The sequence below is a fragment of the Zalophus californianus genome, chromosome 12 (genome assembly GCF_009762305.2).
Source record: "Zalophus californianus isolate mZalCal1 chromosome 12, mZalCal1.pri.v2, whole genome shotgun sequence".
Lineage (NCBI taxonomy): Eukaryota > Metazoa > Chordata > Mammalia > Carnivora > Otariidae > Zalophus > Zalophus californianus.
In genome coordinates, this window is record NC_045606.1 from 27,126,227 (window position 1) to 27,139,802 (window position 13,576).

At 36.5% G+C, this 13,576-nt stretch overlaps 1 protein-coding gene across 1 annotated transcript in view; it reads right to left on the minus strand.

The window, feature by feature from the left end:
• SEMA3E (semaphorin 3E) overlaps window positions 1–13,576 on the minus strand; it is a 242,219-nt gene that overhangs the window by 154,667 nt on the left and 73,976 nt on the right.

The window sequence follows — 13,576 nt, forward strand, 5'->3', positions numbered from 1 at the left end:
CAACTGTATATGTATGGCAAGTGTATGATTAAATGGTTTTTTAGTATATTCACAGATGAGTACAATTATAACCACAGTCAACTTTAGAACACTTTCATCAGCTCGGAAAGAAATCCCATGCCCCATACTCTCTACCACTGCCCCAGCCCTAAACAACCACTAACCTATTTTCTATCAATTTCCCTATTCTTATGAATGGAATCATACAATATGTGGACTTTTTGTGACTGGCTCTTTTCACTTAGCATGTTTGCAAGGTTTATCTAAGTAGTGGCATGTGTCAATACTTCATCCTATTGTGTAAATATGCCACATTCTCTTTATCCAATTCTTCCATTGATGGACATCTGGGATGTTCCCACTTTTTGGCTATTATGGATAATGCTACTATAAACATGTGTGTCCAAGTTTCTGTGTGGACATATGCTTTCATTTCTCTTGGGTATATACCTAGAATTGCTGGGTCATATGGTAACTCTATGTTTAGTCATTTGAGGACCTGTTAGATGTTTTCCAAAGAAGCTGGAATGTACATTTTACATTTCACATTTACATTTTACAACGTAAAATGGTGTGGGTGAGAGATCTGATTCCTGCACATCCTGACCAGCGTTTATCTTTTTGATTCTGGCCATCCTAGCGGGAGTGAAGTATTATCATATCGAAGTTTTAATTTGCATTTCCCTGATGACGAATGATGCTGAGCATCTTTTCATGTTCTTACTGGCCATTTGTATATCTTCCTTGGAGAAATGTCTATTAAGATTTCTATCTGCCTCTCCTACCGCAGCAACCCCCATCATGAACATGCACACATACTGGAAGAGAATACAAACTGTGCTCTTGTTAAATCAATGTTTGTTATCACATTCTCAGATTATTGTAACTATATAAACATTTTTGACAGCTGAATCATTTAGTTTAGTATGTCATAAACTCCCCCCACAGAATCATTACCTTATTATTTCCTTCTATGTAACTTCTCATTGCCATATCTCAGAAATCTTTCTCAGTTGTTATCAATTTCCTGTCAATACATTAAAATTAATTTTCTCTTCTTGAATAATTCTCTTCTGGAGCCATCTGACCTCCTCTAGGTCAGCTACACGAATATTATCTGGGGATCTCTGTTCACAATCACCTGGGAATTCCCTTCCCTCTCTTAAGTAAAAGACTGGTTTCCTGGATCGCCTGACTCACTTTCTTGGCATTCTCTTTTGCCCTGGAAGAAGGCATCCTCAATAGCTTCCTGGGCAAGTGTACATGTGAAGCAAAATTGGTGAGAGTTTACTTCATTCTATTCTTCTGTTTCACTGATAATTTGGTCAGGAGTAGAATTCAGGGTTGGAAATGATTTTACCTCAGAGCTTGGAAGAAAGCAGTTTACTATCTTCTAGCTTTGTACTGTGGTTGGAAAGTCCCACACAACTCTAGGGCACTTGTCCTTTGTATGAAACTGTTCTTGTCTTCTGGAAGTGTTTGGGATCTTCTCTTGATCCCAGTACTTTAAAATTTAATAATTCAATTTGGATATTTTCATCCTTTACACTAGCCTTTCAATTCTAGGAAATATTCTTTAATTATTTTATTACTTCCTTTTCTTTGTTTTTTCTTTGTCTCCATCTGCTTGTCTTTCTGTTCTTTTACTGGGATTTCTCTAATCCTATGTCCAACTCACCTACTGATTTTTTTTTTCAACTATCAAATATTTAATGTAAAGAACTCTTTTTTGCTCTGATTTTTTAAAAAAAAATTTTTTAAAGATTTATTTATTTGAAGGAGAGAGCATGCGCACAAGCGCTCAGGCAAGCTGGGGGAGGGCCAGAGGGAGAGGAATAGAGAGAGCCTCAAACCGATTTCCAGCTGAACACAGAGCACCCCCTTGGGGCTCAGTCTCATGACACTGAGATCATGACCTGAGCCGAAATCAAGAGCCCAATGCTTAAATGACTGGGCCACCCACGCACCCCCATCTCTGATTTTTTTTTTTTTTTAAGTTGTTTTGTGACTGCCATGAGTCCTCTTATCTCTGAGGATATCAATGAGTTTATTTATTTATTTATTTATTTTTAGCCATCCATCCATCAATTGGTTCATTATCATTGCTTCACATAACCTCTTTTTTTTTGCTAACTTTTTTAAATATAACAATCTAGATTCTTAAATTCAAATTCTTTATTGAGGCCTTTCCTCAAATACTTGGTGAGTCCCATGACTATCTGCTCATATATGAGATTGGGACACAAAAAAGTTGATTAGAAATGCCAATTGGGTAGGTGGGGCTCTTCAACCCTAGGCCTACAGGGTGGTTTTGTTTGGCAACTTTCTAAGAAAGTATAGAATCTTACCTTCGGACTGGTTTCATTCATCACAAGACTTCTAATATTTTTGTTAGGTATAGCCTACTGTCAGCCTCTGAGAGCCCAGAGGGAAAGTGAGATAGAATTGCAACATACTAGCAAAATTTCTCTTCATCACCAGATTTTTAGAAGTTACCCTTCCTCTCAACTGTGCCTGGTATCCCCCAGCCAGAAAGTCTCTGCTTAGAAAGGAAGGGGAGGTCTAATGTTCTAATTGAATTTTTTTTCTAAAGATTTTATTTATTTGAGAGAGAGAGAGCACAAGCCAAGCTGGGAGAGGGGTAGAGGGAGATTGAGGAGTAGATTCTCCGCTGAGCAGGGAGCCCGATGTGGGACTCATCCCAGGACCCTGGAATCATGAGCTGAGCTGAAAGCAGATGCTTAACAGACTGAGCCACCCAGGGGCCCATGTTCTAATTACTTCTTAAACAGACTTTCAACAGATCCTCCTATGTTAGGCCCACCTTATCCCAATTTCAGATAAACTGGTATTGCCAATTCCTTAACTTTTGGGGTATTCGCTGGTAAATTGCATTTACTCTTTCTTCTTCATTCCAGTTTAGGATTCAGCTTTCTTGATTTGCTCAGTCAGTTACCACTTAACTCTTAGGTTTTCAGCCTTCCAACCACTAACGTTGCTAATTCCTCTCTCATTCTCTTTTCATTATTACTGCCATGTTCCCCACACTTTTCTCCTTTCCTAATGCCATTCCTACCAAATTTTCCATTGGCATTAACAACATCCAAAGTCTGGAGAAAATGTGAAGGCCAATGTCCATGTTCAATCAATCACATTTAACAAAAAAGCATTGTTTCTATTTTTTAAGTTAATTTTAATCTCAAAAGATGTTGGAGAACAAATTCAATTAGTTATTCTATGAATTTTTTTTGCATAAAAGGATATGAATATCATTTTAGATATAAAATTGTCCATTAGGCATAATTTTTATCTAAACATTAATCTAATAAGCCATATGTCAAACAGTCCTGCTGGTCTTTGAATTGTGAATAATCCAATATATTTTATAAAGATACTTTTCTAAGAACATATATGGTCAAAATATATTTAATAATACTTTTTCCTTAGACTGTGTCTTACTCTATGTCTCTAGGATTCATATATGCATTTTAGATATATCATTCTAAAAACATACTACTTTAATAAATAATGTAAATATTAATGTCCTATCAGAAAGCATAACTTGAAATAGCATGTAATAATTCACCCCAAAAAGCAGATAGAAGATACAAGATTTTTGTTCCTGTCAGACTATATCCATAACTTTTCATCTTATATTTGATCTTATAATCAACTTAAATTCTTGTCTCTCTCACTAGAGACTTGTTTTACAGTCTTGTCTCTTATAATAGACTGTAAATTCCCAATGAGCAAGGTTTAGGTGGTAATTTGTCTGTTTTCATATGTATTTCTGCCTCTAAGCCACTATAACTGGTATACAGTAGATGCTCAAAAACTTTTTATGAAGTTACCAAATTATAAATTCATATTATAACCAAATAAATAATAGAGAAGTTTGAAACTTTTTGCGACTTATGAGTCCAAAAGAGATACTTTATATACATATATATATATATAAAATTCTTTATATTGTTTCTTTCCTTACCTCACCTTACCTCAGTTTTTCCTAGTTGTACCTACTTGTACAACTGATGTAAGAGACAATGTATAAATTCCTTTTGCATAGTCTGTGCTCAAAAAGTAGGAGTTATTATTATTGATACTTCTGCATTGATAAAACACATGGATGGACTGACTTTGGGTTTGGGGAAACTGAGACAAATAGATGTAAAGCAGTTTGGGCAAGTCAACCACAAAGAAAAAAACAAATCTGTCTTAGATATGATAATTTTCATGGATCCTCTGAAATATTGAACTTGTTATTCCAAAAGCAACGATAAGATAAAACTAAATAGATTTCTCTTTGTTTCTTAGACAAGATAAAACGCCAAATCCATTAGGGGTTACAAGTATTAAAATACCTTGTCTGTGATTCCAAGGAGGCTGCGTATATGTCTGGACTAATGCAAACTCGAGTTTGTATTTTTGATTACTCAATATGGTAAAGTTCCAACTCCTGTCATTCTCTTAACAAGCTCCTTTGTAATGGGATGTTTGTGATTTAATGGCTCTAGAAATTTAAGGTGATATATATGTAAAAGTGCTTGTGGGGAATCAACAAGCTAAGACAGTTCTATTGCAACTTAACAGTAAATCGGATTCCTCCTGGCAGAAGATGACATAAATGGAAAGAAGTGGGGGAAATTGGTTAAATAAGGCTCTTTTCCAAAGCACATGAATTACTTATTTCCCTGGACTTGTCCTGCATGCCTATAAAATGATGCACTAAACAATGTTGACTTAACAGTTGCAAATAATAGGGGCGCCTAGGTGGCTCAGTCATTAAGCATCTGCCTCCGGCTCAGGTCATGGTCCCAGGGTCCTGGGATCGAGCCCCGCATTGGGCTCCCTGCTCGGCGGGAAGCCTGCTTCTCCCTCTCCCACTCCCCACTTGTGTTCCCTCTCTTGCTGTGTCTCTCTCTGTCAAATAAATAAATAAAATCTTTTAAAAAAAGTTGTGAATAATACTCCCAATTTTTCTGGGCTATAGTGGAAAAAAAAAACACACACACACAAGCTAAAACCTCTATATCAGGGTGATGTTTATACCACTCTAGTTTCAAACTGTTCAAATTAAAGTTTAAACTTTAATTAGGTCAATAATTCTTTAGTCATCATATTTTCCATTTAGCCTTCCTTCTTAAAAATCTTTAAACTGTTGCTTTCTCTTTCCTCTTTCATTGAGTACGATCCTTTTATTTATTTATTTATTTATTTATTTATTTATTTATTTAATTTATTTATTTAGATTTTATTTATTTGACAGAGAGAGACACTGCGAGAGAGGGAACACAAGCAGGGGGAGTGGGAGAGGGAGAAGCAGGCTTCCCGCTGAGCAGGGAGCCCGATGCGGGGCTCGATCCCAGGACCCTGGGATCATGACCTGAGCAGAAGGCAGACACTTAACGACTGAGCCACCCAGGCAACCTATGTGCGATCCTTTTAGAATAAAGACATTAACCAAAAAAATCCTATAAAGTACCAATTAAATTATTTCCTAAGACTTCATAAGACATTTTGGAAATAGGCACCTGCATAATTGGCTCATAGAAGATACTAACATTTTAAGGGCCTTTAATGGCAGCTGGTTAAAGTATGTTTAAGTGGACTCTACAAAATTCTTTATATTGTTTCTTTCCTTACCTCACCATTTATTTAAAACCCAATTACAGATAATTGAGAACTATAGTGTTTGAACAAATCCAGTGTATGTCCTGTCAAATAATATTCTTTAGAAATGGTGTTACTTCTTCATTCGAGCAGTTACATATATAAATAATAATCAGTTCTAAACCCCAAGGCGATGCCTATTTACTGGTGTGATTTCTAGGAGACTACAGAGCTGCATTTGGGGAGGCATGAAAGATTCATTGGTGAGAGAAAGCTTTCTGCTAAGCTGTGTTCAGAATTCACTTAGTAATTGCCAGATACTAAGTTCCCACCCGGGTACTCTGTCTTAAGTACTTTACATGCATTATCTTATATACTCATCACAACTCAATATGGTATATACTATTTTTTTTTCATGTTATTCACGGGAAAACTGAGACTTACAGTTTACTGCCTATTCATAGGTAGAGCTGATATTCTAAGACAAGTACCTCTGAATCTGAGCCTTGAAGGTGACTTTCTGAAATTAAGGCAGTAGGGTCTCCTGCTGTGGTTTCATATATTTATATCCCATCTATGTGAGCCTCTTCATCTCACTCCTTTTTAAGATTTTATTTATTTATTTATTTGAGTGAGAGAAAGAGAGAGAGAGAAGAGAGAGCATGAGCTTAAAAAGAGGCAAAGGGAGAGGGAGATAGAGAGAGAATCCCAAGCAGACCCTCCCATTGAGTGAGGAGCCTGATGCGGGGCTCGATCTCACAACCCATGAGATCATGACCTGAGCCAAAATCAGGAGTGGGAGGTTTAACCAATTGAGCCACCCAGGCACCCCCAGCTCACTCCTTAATAGCTACTTGGAATAGTTATGTTTTTAGAGCCATGATTCAATAGTTTCTTTGACTTGGACAAAAGATGTTAATTAATCAAATTAAAAGTTTTACTTTTTTTCCTAATTCACAGGAAAAATTAGGCTACGAGATAAAATCATCTTCAAACTTAAACTGGCGCTAGCTAATAATCCTACCAGTTGAAAAAATTAACAAGTATCAAAAATACACTAATAGGAAACTCAGGATCCACTGACCTTTCTAAATCCAACAACTTAATCATGACTTGCTGCTCCTGAAATGAATATTTGAAGATGTGCTTTTATTGTACATCATCTACCCCATTTAGTGTTACACATGTTTGGCAATGGGAGCCATAGCTGAGGAAACTCTTCAGGGGACATCGTCCATTTAGAACTATATTAATCTGCTAAAATGGCAAATTTTTTTTTTTTTTTTTAAACCTCTGATGTCAAGATAAACCTCTGGGGCATGGCTTCACCCAGTTTCTAGTCTTATCCATTTTGAGTCCGTCCTTCCACGCTGCAAAGATGTTTATGAGGCCCTCCATAATGATAGTAGTCTCCTTTCAATCTCCAAATATGCCTATTGATTTTTCTTGAAAGTTTTTTAAACCTCTATTAAACTTGTAGTTTTATATCCAATATGATACTCTTCTTAGGCAAAAATTTTTGTTCAACCCTCCTGGGTCAAAACAGTTCAAGAAAAATGGAAACAAAAAATGGTAGAAAGAGAGACCATAGTGAAGAAAATAAACACATGGGCCAGCAAGAGTCAAACTAGGAAAGTACAGTGCGGTGCCAACTTCTAGCAATTAAGGACCCATGACCGGGCTCCCTTCCCTTTAGTGCAGATCGGCTAGGACAAAACTGTATGTTAAAACCATTTTCTAGTAGTGTAACAGATATATACATATAAACATTTCTAAGATGACCAGTGTTATAATGTATCAACTTTGGATATTGGATGCTTATATTTTATGTTTTATTTTTTTCATTTTAGAAAAAAGTTCCACATTCAGCCAATGGAATTAACTGTATTAGTATTTTATAAGATGGTTCCACGAAAGGACCAATATTTATAGGGATCTGTAACCTGAACAATTATAGGTTTACTGGATGATTTGATAACTTAGGTAGTTGAGTACTGGGTATTTGATGGACTATGTTAAAGATGCATTGTTGTATGTGTGTGTTGGGAGGGCAGAAGGAAGGAGAATGTAGTGAGTGCAGGATGAGCGTAGGGTAAGTGGTAGGGTTGGGGGTGGGAAAAAGGCCAGGAGTGTATCTTCAAAGGAACAGGTGGAGAGGAGTAAGAACTGGCAAGGACAGAGACCAAGACTTTTAAAAAAGACCAACATTTCCTGTTACAGTTTTACTCACGACAAGCCTTACATGCATTTCTGTTTTCTCCAGTAGCTCCTTTAGATTTCACTTTTGCATCCAGATTAGATTTTTATCAGGGCACCTGGGTGGCTCAGTCAGTTAAGCACCTGCCTTCAGGTTATTCCCAGGCTCCTGGGATCGAGCCCCAAACCTGTGTTGGGCTCCGTATTTGGCAGGGTGCCTGCTTCTGCCACTCTCATGCTCTCTCTCTAAGAAATACATAGAATCTTAAAAAAAATTAGATTTGTATCAATATCCAACGATGCTCTTTATCAGTGTCTCTCAAACTTTTCAATGCTGTTCTCTGAAACCAGGAAAAGATCTCATTGTCCTCCAAGGCTCACAGTCCAATGAAGAATAAACCGGTGATAAATTCATACAGTGCACATTCAAGTTATATGTGTACATATCTCCTTAGCAATAAAGATATGGCAAGTATGTGTTCAAAACACCAAACACATTAGTTAAATTGTTACCAAATCCTAGGCCAAAATTCTATTGATAGAGATATTTATCTTACTCAAAGTTATTTAAACAAAAAGTGCTTGACAAAATAAATTGAAAATGAAATTAAGCAAGCATAATGTCTGACTATGAAACAAGAATGGCAGAAATTGAAAACTATAAGCAACCCAAATGAGGCTGTGAGTTGTCCTACCTAAAATTCCAACCACCTGCCCATATGAGTATACCTTGAGTTTGTAAAGAACTAACAAATGTTAACTGGAGCCAAATTTTTTTCTTAGAATACTGAATTAGAGTCCTAATTATATTCCAATTGATATTATAATTTCATTTGTGAATAAATAATATATAATAATATAGTTTTATTATGGATAGGTTCATAATATTTAGGAGTTTTATTATTTTATGTATGAATAATTTATAAAGTTTCCTTTTTTGCAAACTTTAACAAGTCATACTTTAGGTTATTTTTAATGAACATTTAAGCAGAGGCAAAAATCACAGTATATGGAACTGTACTTTATTCACCCATAGGTACCACATAAGGCTTGAGATTCCAAGACCAGTTCATCAATGTGCCACTCGCAGAACCATTGGTCTGTAACCTTCCCTTGTTTATCTTGTTTGCAAAATTGTTGCTAAAATTTTAGCAGAAAGCCTAGACTTCATGCAAAAATACCATCAACTCCAACTTTGGTACGAGTGTGTTTTCTCTTCACAATAGAACCACCCATTCTGCCATTTTCACAGCCTACCTGAGGTAACTCATAGTAGTTTGGTCAGACATACTTTGCTATAAACACCCCCCAAATGAAGAATGTATGGTATTATTTTATTCTTATCAAATTATGTTTCAAGATTTATGTTTAACCTTAGCAAACTGGCTACTTGCCAAAATCTCTTGGTTGTTGCTGGAGGTGGTAGTTATTAGGTCTGTCTAAAACAAACACAGGCCAAGGCAAATTTTCTTCCACCCACAGTGTTGCAGAGGGGTATATCCTAGCTTTTAGCTGCCAGGTGAGGCAAGCTGCCAGACCCCAGCAGGCTTACTAAGGCAGACATATGAAAAAATGCACCCACTATGATGCTAAAGTAATCATCAATCTTTCAACAGAAAATACGTAAGAATGAGGAATTGGTAGCATTTCCTAGTCTGGATGAGGTTGCCAACTCCAGACGGGTGAACTTTCCTACCCACAATAGAACATCTTCTTCCATATCTGGCTCCAGAAAGTCCAAGATGGGCTCACAAACCAGAGCTTCAGTTTCCTTTACTTCCTGCCTTTATTCCAGGACAAATTTTCTCTACTCCTTTAACACACTCTGTCTATCCCCAGGCCTTTCCTTTCTCCATGTTCATACCTATGTGTAAGAGCATTTGGAGAAATGGAGAACTGAGATGAACTTGTTCACTTCTCACATACACACTGATGTTCTAATTCTGCAGGGCATTAAAAATATTTCATTAATTTAAGTTTGCTCCACCTTAGAGCCCTACTTTAAGTTTTGCAGTGCTTGTTAGAAACAAGTCAATGTGATTTGCTCCTTTCCCACTCCCAGATTTTTTTTAAAGAAATTGTGAGTATTACAGTACTCTAGTTAGGCACAAAAATAACTCATTATTTATCTAACTAAAATTATATGACTCCGACTCCACGAAAAAGGAAGGAGTTTCAATTTAATGCACTATTGAGACTCCTTCCCTCTCTATAGAGTCTTGAGTAGATCTTCAGGGTCTTTCATATCCGGGCAGAACATTTTGTGGGCATATTCTCTGGTTTTGGATCCACACTTATCACCTCTAAAAGGTTTGTGGTTCCGCGGTGCATAGTCCCTTAATAAGGATGTTTAGCCCTCTGATATTTCCGAAACTTGGGCGTCAGGATTCGTACTGAGGCTGAGAATCCTAGTGCCTAGAGCACTAAGTGCATTCTCCCTAAGTATACCACACAGCATTTTCCTCTTAGGTCTGAACCTCTTAAGTCTGATCCCTGGAGAGAGACAAATGAGGAAAGTAGGAGTCCCCACTAGGGACAAATAACAAAAGTAGGGTGCCCCAACTCCCTGGACCTTCTGAGCTAAGGACTTTTCTCACTCACAAATTCAACGCCTACTTCTCCCAGTCTAAGCATAAACCCTCAGTATTTTATGTTTTGGAAAACAAAAGCCAGGAAGAGGGCTTATCTTTGTCTAGTAACTTCTTTCATTCCTATATATGCCCCCGAGACAAAGGAATATAAAAGCGTGGCTACCCTCTGGGAATTTAGAAATATAAAAATAGAACAAAACAGAAACCATACCTTATTTTCAACTATATTTCTTTTCCCACCAAATAGAAATTTTCAATAATGAAATTTATATTCTACCACATAACAGAAGTGATTTTCCAGTCATATGGAAACATTTTTATCAATAACCACACCCCCACCAAATTGTCCTTGTAACTCTCTTTCCTTTATGATGTATTTTATCATGCTATCTCATTTAACTGCTCAAAGAACCAGTACTATCCTCATTATCTCTAAATATTCAAGTACTGTGACTATAACCTTTGGAAAACTGTAGCATTATCTAAATGTTTGTTCACATAACCTGTGACCCCGCAATTCCACTTCTAAATATATATCTGAAAAAACTGTCGTATATATATCCATCAGGAGGCATAGACAATGTTTTTAACATCATGTTTATAGCACCAAAAAATAATAAAAATAGCCCAAATGTCCGTTAAAAAATGATGACTGTATAAATTATATAAACTATATGCAGCAGTGAAAATGAATGAAATATGGCTTCATTCTACAATGCTAAAGATTCCTTAAAACATAATATTGAATAAAATAAAAACACATAATGGAAGAACACAAAGATGATGATACTGCTTTTATAAAGCACAAAACCAAGCAAAATTAAACTATCTAAGGATAATTATTTTTAAAGGATAAGAATAAAACATAAAATTCAGGATAATAATCACCTCTCAGAATAAATTAAGAAGATGAGTTAGGGAAAGAGCACACAGGTAGATGACATAGAACAGAGAGGGTTTAGATCTTAAAGTGGGTAAGAGGTTCACATGTATACATGTTTTATAATTCATAATACAATTTATTCATACTAAAACATTTACGTATATCAATAAATATGGAGAACTCAGAGCTTTGTTTTCCTTGTACTTTTCATAAAATATGACCAAGAGTAATCTCAGAGAAGGGTTTCTTAAGTTTGGCACTATTATCATTTTGGGCCAGATAATTTTTTTTTTAAAGATTTTATTTATTTATTTGACAGAGAGAGAGAGAGACACAGAGAGAGCAGGAACACAAGCAGGGGGAGTGGGAGAGGGAGAAGCAGGCTTCCCGCGGAGCAGGGAGCCCGATGTGGGGCTCAATCCCAGGACTCTGGGATCACGACTGGAGCCGAAGGCAGACGCTTAACGACTGAGTCACCCAGGCGCCCGGGCCAGATAATTTTTTTGTGATGTGAAGCTGTTTGCATTGTAAAATGTTTAGCAGCATCCCTGGTCTCTACTCACTAGATACCAGTAGCAAGCTCCCCACTGTAACAGTCAAAAATGTCTCTTGATATTGCCAGGTATCTCTTGGTGGCAAAATCACTCTGGGTTGAGACCTGTGTCTTAGAGGGATAGATTGTGTGGAATTCACATGAAACAAAGCCAAACTCACTTGTAGCCAAATGTTGAACACTAAAAGCCCTTGTACTATCACTATTACACATATACACGCTGTGTTTTATATTAGACATACTATTTTTAATTTGCCACGGTGTCTTTGTATTACATATGAAGAATATCTCAAAAGAATCTACAATGACTATGCACCTTGATACCCTACCGTAGTTCTGCCTCTGAAAAATATATCTACTCTTCCACTCATTTATGATCCTGCATACTTATTCTGTCTGCCAAGAATGACTTCTGTCTCTACCCAAGTAACTGCCATCCTGAACCCTATGTCTTCCACTTAGCATTCGACTATACTATTATAAGTGGGAATTTCTTCAATTCAGTTAATTTCTTCAAAGTTGGTACCATGTCTTCTTCATCTTTATATTACCAAAGCTTAGCTTAATATCTGGCCTCAGTAAGTAATAAATACATACCCGTTGAACATGTATGAATGACTAAATGAATTAATTGATTTTAGGGCTTTGCTTACTCCAAAACAGCTGACAAAACCCATCAGAAAGAATCATTTCTGCCACTTATTCAATATTGAAAATGTAAATTAAGCAGATTTTAACACTATTTTTTATTTAACTATTAACTACTTAACTTTTATTTAAAAATATTTCTCATGATGTCTGTAAGTTTATAGTTACATAGACAAAGTTAGCAATTGACAGGGTTCAGAACATGTTACCCCAAATTATGGCACCTTGGCATACTGAATCTCTTAAACTGAAGGAACTGGGGAATGGCAGATGTTGGAAGGACTCTCTGAGGCTTCTTTCCTGAAGCAGCTAAGACTCTCACATGGGAGGTGCCCTTGCTACCCCAGAGGAAAGGAGCATCAGTGTCTCTAAAGATGAGGAATGCTGAAAGGAATTCGAATAAACAGGCCTTGCCAAGTAGCCCCCCAGTTCACCGCACTTAGCTCATATCCTTTTGCCCACAACTTTCCACCTTTCATCAAACCTAGCATAAAAATGCTCAGGTTTAACCCCTCTTTGCGTCTTCATTTCCTTATGAAGGCTCCTGTGCTGCATAACACAAATATATTTGTACGCTTTCCTCTTGTTAATCTGTCTTTTGTTATGGAGCCCAAGGTGAGAAACTAGAAGAGTGGAAGAAAAAGATTTCTTTCTTCTTCACCTACACAATCCTAATCCATAAATTCAGTAGAAAATCTCTTGATGACTCATCTTTGAAAAACGTATGTAATGTCTCTTTTAGGTCAAGATTTTTATATTGTATCATGTAAATTTTCAAAAGAGTTGAGAAAACAGTACTGTGAATCCCCATGCACTTATGATTTGAATCTAATGATTTTGCCCTAATTGCTCTTCCTATTCTTTCTGATTTTATTTTCTTTGTTAAATTATTATTTTCTAAAGTCCATATATCACAAGTATTTCCCTCCTGAATATTAAGTGTACAAGTCTAAAGCACTTAAATATGTCAATAATTTATTCTCAGAATCATATAATCATATATTAACAGAAACTAAGAAATAAACACCATGAACCTCTTTCACAACATGGTTTTAACCCAGAGTCATGCATTTTGTATGGATAAAGCGATTTGTT